The sequence below is a fragment of the Colobus angolensis genome, unplaced genomic scaffold (assembly GCF_000951035.1).
Source record: "Colobus angolensis palliatus isolate OR3802 unplaced genomic scaffold, Cang.pa_1.0 Scaffold137, whole genome shotgun sequence".
Taxonomy (NCBI): domain Eukaryota; kingdom Metazoa; phylum Chordata; class Mammalia; order Primates; family Cercopithecidae; genus Colobus; species Colobus angolensis.
In genome coordinates, this window is record NW_012114455.1 from 1,287,512 (window position 1) to 1,293,511 (window position 6,000).

The 6,000-nt window shown below is 36.4% G+C and overlaps 1 protein-coding gene across 4 annotated transcripts in view; it reads left to right on the plus strand.

Moving 5' to 3' along the window:
• The window catches only part of CHEK1 (checkpoint kinase 1), a 30,342-nt gene that overhangs the window by 19,013 nt on the left and 5,329 nt on the right, over positions 1-6,000 (plus strand). The window lies entirely within an intron of this gene.

Consider the following 6,000-nt stretch of genomic DNA (forward strand, 5'->3'; position numbering starts at 1 on the left):
GGTGAAACCCTGTCTCTACTAAAAATACAAAAATTAGCCAGCATAGTGGTGCATGCCTGTAATCCCAGCTTCTCGGGAGACTGAAGCAGGTAAATTGCTTGAACCTGGAAGACGGAAGTTGCAGTGAGCCGAGATCCTGCCAGTATACTCCCTCCTGGGTGACAGAGTGAGACTCTGTCTCAAAAAAACCAAACAAACATAAAAATACAAAGTAATTAGTTAATTTGAAAAAGAAACTAAATGTTCTCTACCTTAAGAAATAATATATTTTTTAAAGTTTTGTTTATTTTTTTTTTTATTTTTAGCCACTGTGCCTGGCCTAAAATAATATTTCTTAAAAGACCTTTTAATTGTTATTAAAAATGTTAGGGAGCTGGAATCATTATTTTCTTAAAAACTGTATATACTTAAACTGTAGACAATAATGGTTGACTGCCTACCATGAAAGACGAACACATTAGCAATCCCACGCTTTCTTGCATCTCCCTTGATTGCACTCGTCAATTTTTATTGTTTATATTATTAAAACATAGTTATAACATTGGTATTCTAAACTGTCTTTAAGGCTTTTCAAAAAAATGTTAATGTCAATGAAAAACAAATAGGGAGCTGTTTTATATTGAAGGAGACTAAAGAGGCCTGATAGCTAAGTGCAGTGCATGGTCTTTCACTAGATCATGTATTTGAAAAAAAAAAAACTATAACAGACATTATTGGAATAATTGGGGAAATTTGAATATGGACTGTATATTAGGTAATGTTTCTGTATCAGCATCAGATTTCTCAGGTGTGATAATACTGTGGTTTGTAGGAGAATGCCCTTGTTCCAAGGAGAAACACGTGGAAGCAAAGTTGAAGTGAAGTGATACCTTCCTACAGCTTAAAATTTTTGAAAAAAAAGGGCAAACAATTACATAAAGGCAAATAAACACCCACATATCTAGTAGATAAGACCAATGAAGAGTATATGGTTATTTATTGTATTCTTCTTTCAATTTTTCTGTAGATTTGAGTTTTCAAAATTAAAAGTTAGGGGAAATTGTTACTGTGTAGAAATCTGAGGTCAGCCTGATAGTCTTCTTACTCACATAGGTGATTCACTTTTTTTCAGGTAGACTCAAAGATAAAATTTTCTTAACATAAGAATCATCACTTTAACCATTTTAAAATGTAAAATGCAGTGCTTTTTAGTATATTCACAAGATTGTGCAACCATCGCCCCTAATTCCAGAACGCTGCATCACCACAGGGGAAAACAAAACAAAACAAAACCGCTGTACCACCTAACAGTCACTCCTTATTCCTTTCTTCCTCCATTCCCAGCAACTTCAAATCTACTTTCTGTCTTCAGGGATTGCCTTTTTGGACATTCTGTACAAATGGAATCATATAACATGTAGTCCTTTGGGTCTGTCTGCTTTCATTTAGCATAATGTTTTCAAGGTTCATAGCATTTATCAGTACTTTATTCCTTTTTATGACTGAATAATATTCCATTGTGTGTATGTACTGCATTTTGTTTATCCATTCATCCATTGATGGACATTTGGGTTGTTTCTACTTTTTGGTCTTTATGAGTAATACTCCTATGAATAATCTTGTACCAGTTTTTGTGTGACCATATGTTTTTAATTTCTTAAATATATATGGAGGAGTAGAATTGCTGGAGCATATGGTAACTCTTCATTTAACTTTTTGAGAAACTGCGAAATGATTTTTCCAAAGCATCTGTACCATTTTACATTTCCATCAGTAATGTAAGAGGGTTCCAATTTCTCTACATCCTTGCCAACACTTATTGCCTCCCCTTTTTGCTATAGCTATCCTAGTGTGTATGAAGTGTTATCTCATTTTGCTTTTGATTTTCCTTTCTCTAAAGACTAATGATCTTGAGCATATTCTTACATGCTTACTGGCCATTTCTTTATAACAGTATCTGGATCTTTTGTCCATATTTTAACTGGATTGTTTTTAATGTTGAGTTGTTAGAGTTCTTTGTACATTCTGGACGCTAGAACCTTGTTGGATACCTGATTTGCAAATATCCCATTCTGTGGGAGAAAATTCTCCCATTCTTTTCGTTTTCTTGTTAGTGTCGTTTGATGTACACAAGTTTTAGATTTTGATGAATTCCAGTGGATCTATAATTTCTCTTTTGTTACCTATGCTTTTAGTGCCAAATTTAAGAAACTGTTGCCTAATATAAAATTGTAAAGATTTATACTTTATGCTTTCTTTTAGGAGTCCCAGCCTCCTAAGTAGCTGGGACTACAGTCTTAAAGTTTAGCTCTTACATTTAGGTCTTTGTCCATTTTGAGTTAATATTTGTATATAGTATGAGGTAGGGTCCAAATGCAAATGTTTGTATGTGAATATTCAGTTTTTCCGGCACCATTTGTTGAAGACATCTTTTCCTATTAGATGGTCTTGGCACCTTTGCTGAAAACAAATCGGTCATAGATGTATGGGTTTATTTCTGGACTCTCAATTCTTTTTTTTTTCTTTTCTTTTTCTTCCCCCATGGACTCAATTCTTTATTTCATGGATCTATACGTCTGTGCTATGCCACTACCACACTATTTTGATTACTGTAGCTTTGTAGTGAGTTTTGATATTAGAAAGTATGAGTTGTCCAAGTTTGTTCTTTTTTTTCAAGGTATTTTGGTTATTTGTGGCCCCTTGTTTTTCTTTTAGGATTATCTTATTTCTGCAAGAAAAAAAATTGGAATTTTAAAAGAGATTACATTGAATCTGTAGATTAACTCGGGGAGTATTTCCATTTTAGTACAGATTGAGTATTCCTTATTTGAGGTGCTTGGGACCAAAAGTTTTGTGGATTTTACATTTGTTTGGATTTTGGAATATTTGCATATACATATTGAGATAATTTACAGATGGGACTCGAGTTGAAACATGAATAATTTTATTTGTGGTTGATATATACCTTATACAGATAACCTGAAGGTAATTTTATACAATGTTTTTTTTGTTTTTTTTGTTTTTTTTTGAGACGGAGTCTCGCTCTCAGGCGCCGCCACCTCGCCTGGCTAGTTTTTTGTAGTTTTTAGTAGAGACGGGGTTTCACCGTGTTAGCCAGGGTGGTCTCGATCTCCTGACCTCATGATCCGCCCGTCTCGGCCTCCCAAAGTGCTGGGATGACAGGCTTGAGCCACCGCGCCGGCTATACAATGTTTTAAATAATTTTGTGCATGAAACAAAGTTTGTACATTGAACTATCAGAGAGCAAACTTACCAGGTATGAAATTTTCAATTTGTGGCATGATGCCAGCACCCGAAAAGTTTTGGAGTTTGGAACATTTTGAATTTCAGATTTTAGATTAAGGATGCTAAACCTGTAATAGTAACTCTTCCAATCCAATAACATGGGACCTTTTTTTCCATTTTTTTATGGTCTTTAATTTCTTTCAAGAATATTTAGTAGTCAAGAATATTTAGTAGTTTTCAATGTTCAAGTCTTGCACTTCCTAGGTTAAGTGTAATCCCGTTTATTCTTTTTTTTTTAATCCTGATGCTGATGTGAATGGAATTTTTAAATTTTATTTTCAAATTGTTCATTGATAGTATATATGCAAATGAATTTTGTGTATTGATCTTGTATCCTGAAAATTTGCTGAATTCATTAACTCCAGTAGTTTTTTTGACCAATTCATTAGGTGTTTTTATATATTAAGATTACATTATTTGGCCAGGCGTGATGGCTCACGCCTGTATTCCCAGCACTTTGAGAGGCCAATGCGGGTGGATCACGAGGTCAAGCATTTGAGACCAGCCTGACCAACATAGTGAAAGCCCATCTCTACTAAAAATACTAAAAATTAGCTGGGCGTGGTGGCAGGTGCCGGTAATCCCAGCTACTCGGGAGGCTGAGGCAGGAGAATCGCTTGAACCTGGGAGGCAGAGGTTGCAGTGAGCTGAGATCGTACCACTGCACTCCAGCCCGGACGATAATGTGAGACTCCATCTAAAAAAAAAAAAAAAAAATTACATTGTTTATCAATAGAGATACAGGAAATTGTTTTATTTATTTATTTATTTTTAAACCCAGATGTGTTTTACTTCTTTTTGTTTAGTTGTCTTGGCTAGGACTCCCAACATTATATTGAACAGAAATAGAGTGACATCTTTGTCTTGTTCTTGATCTTAGGAGTAAGTTTTGAGTCTTTCAGCATTAAGTATGATGTTAGCTGTGGGGTTTTTGTTTTTATAATGAAAGAGTATTGGATTTTGCCAAATGTTTTCACCATCTATTGAGATAATCATGTGGATTTTTTTTCCCTTTATTTATATAATATATTAATACCTTGACCTCTTGTGCCCAAGTGATCCTCTCACCTCAGCCTCTTAAGTAGCTGGGACTACAGGTGTGCACTACCATAACCAGCTAACTTTTTAAAAATGTTTTTGTAGAGATGCAGTCTCTCTGTGTTGACCAGGCTGGATTTGACCTTCTGGGCTCAAGTGATCCTCCTGAGTAGTGGATACTATAGGTGTGCACCACCATGCCCAGCTAAATTGACAGTTTTCATCAGTCTGTTTATTTTGTCTAATGTTAGTATATCCATATCAGCTCACTAGCTATCTTGTGTATTTTCCTTTTTTTAGATAGAGTCTCACTATGTTGCCTAGGCTAGAGTGTAGTGGCTACTTGCAGTACGATCATAGTGCAATGCAGCCTCAAACTCCTGGGCTCAAGTGACCCTCCTGCCTTGGCCTCGCAAGTAGGTGGGACTGCAGACATATACCACCATACCCAGCTACCAGCTCTCTTTTGGTTATTGTTTCCATGCTCTATTTTTTTTTTCCTTTTCCTCTTAGCCTATTTGTGTCTTTGAATCTAAAGTACCTTAGCCAGGTGTCATGGCTCACACTTATAATTATAGCACTTTAGGAGGCTGAAGCAGGCAGATCACTTGAGGCCAGGAGTTTGAGACCAGCCTGACCAACATGGTGAAGCCCCATCTCTACTGAAAATATTTTAAAAATTAGTAGGGCGTTGTGGTGTGCGCCTGTAACCCCAGCTACTGGGGAGGCTTTAGGTGGGAGGATAGCCTGAGCCATGGGAGATTAAGGCTGCAGTGAGCTGTGATCTGATTGCACGACTGCTGTCCAGCCTGGGTGACAGAGCAAGACTGTCTCAAAAAAAAAAATCGCTTCTCAGCCTTTTGGCTAAGATCAAATGTAGTATCTGTTCCTATCGGTTTAAAGTGCCTTAATTTATCTTCCACTTTTTGGACAGGTAGTTTTGCTGGATATAGAATTCTTAATAACTTTTGTCTTTAAGCACTTTGATTATGCCACTACTGCCTTCAAGCCTTTGTGGTTTCTGATGAGAAATCAGCTGTTAATCTTGCTGAGGATCCCTTTTATGTGAGACACTGCTGCTCTCTGGCTGCTTTTATGTTTCTCTGTTGGCCACAGTTTGACTATTATGTATCTTGGTGTGAATTTCTTTGTTCATTCTATTTGGACTTCATTGAGCTTGTCGGATATGTAAATTAGTGTTTTTAATCACACTTGGGAAGTTTTTGGCCATTATTTCTTCAGATTTTTTTTTTGTACCTAACTCTCCTCTCCCTCTTGGACTCATTATGTGTATTGTGGGGATACTTGACGTACCACAGTTCTTAGACTCCGTCCACTTTTCTTTATTCTTTCTTTATGTTCCTCAGGGACAGTTTTGGTTGCTGTTTTTCCTTTATATAGGCCACACTTTGTTTCCTTACATACTTTGTAATTTTTTGTTGAAAACTGGACATATTGTGGCAATATGTGGCAACTCTAGAAGTCAGAGTTTACCCTCTTGCCAGTGTTTGTTACTGCTTGATGTAGTTGTTTTTTTAGTGATTTTTTTTCTTTTTCTTTATCTTTTTTTTTTTTTTTTTTTTTTTTTGAGATGGAGCTTCACTCTTGTTGCCCAGGCTGGAGTGCAATGGTGTGTGATCTTGGCCCACTGCAACCTCCACCTCATGGGTTCAAGCA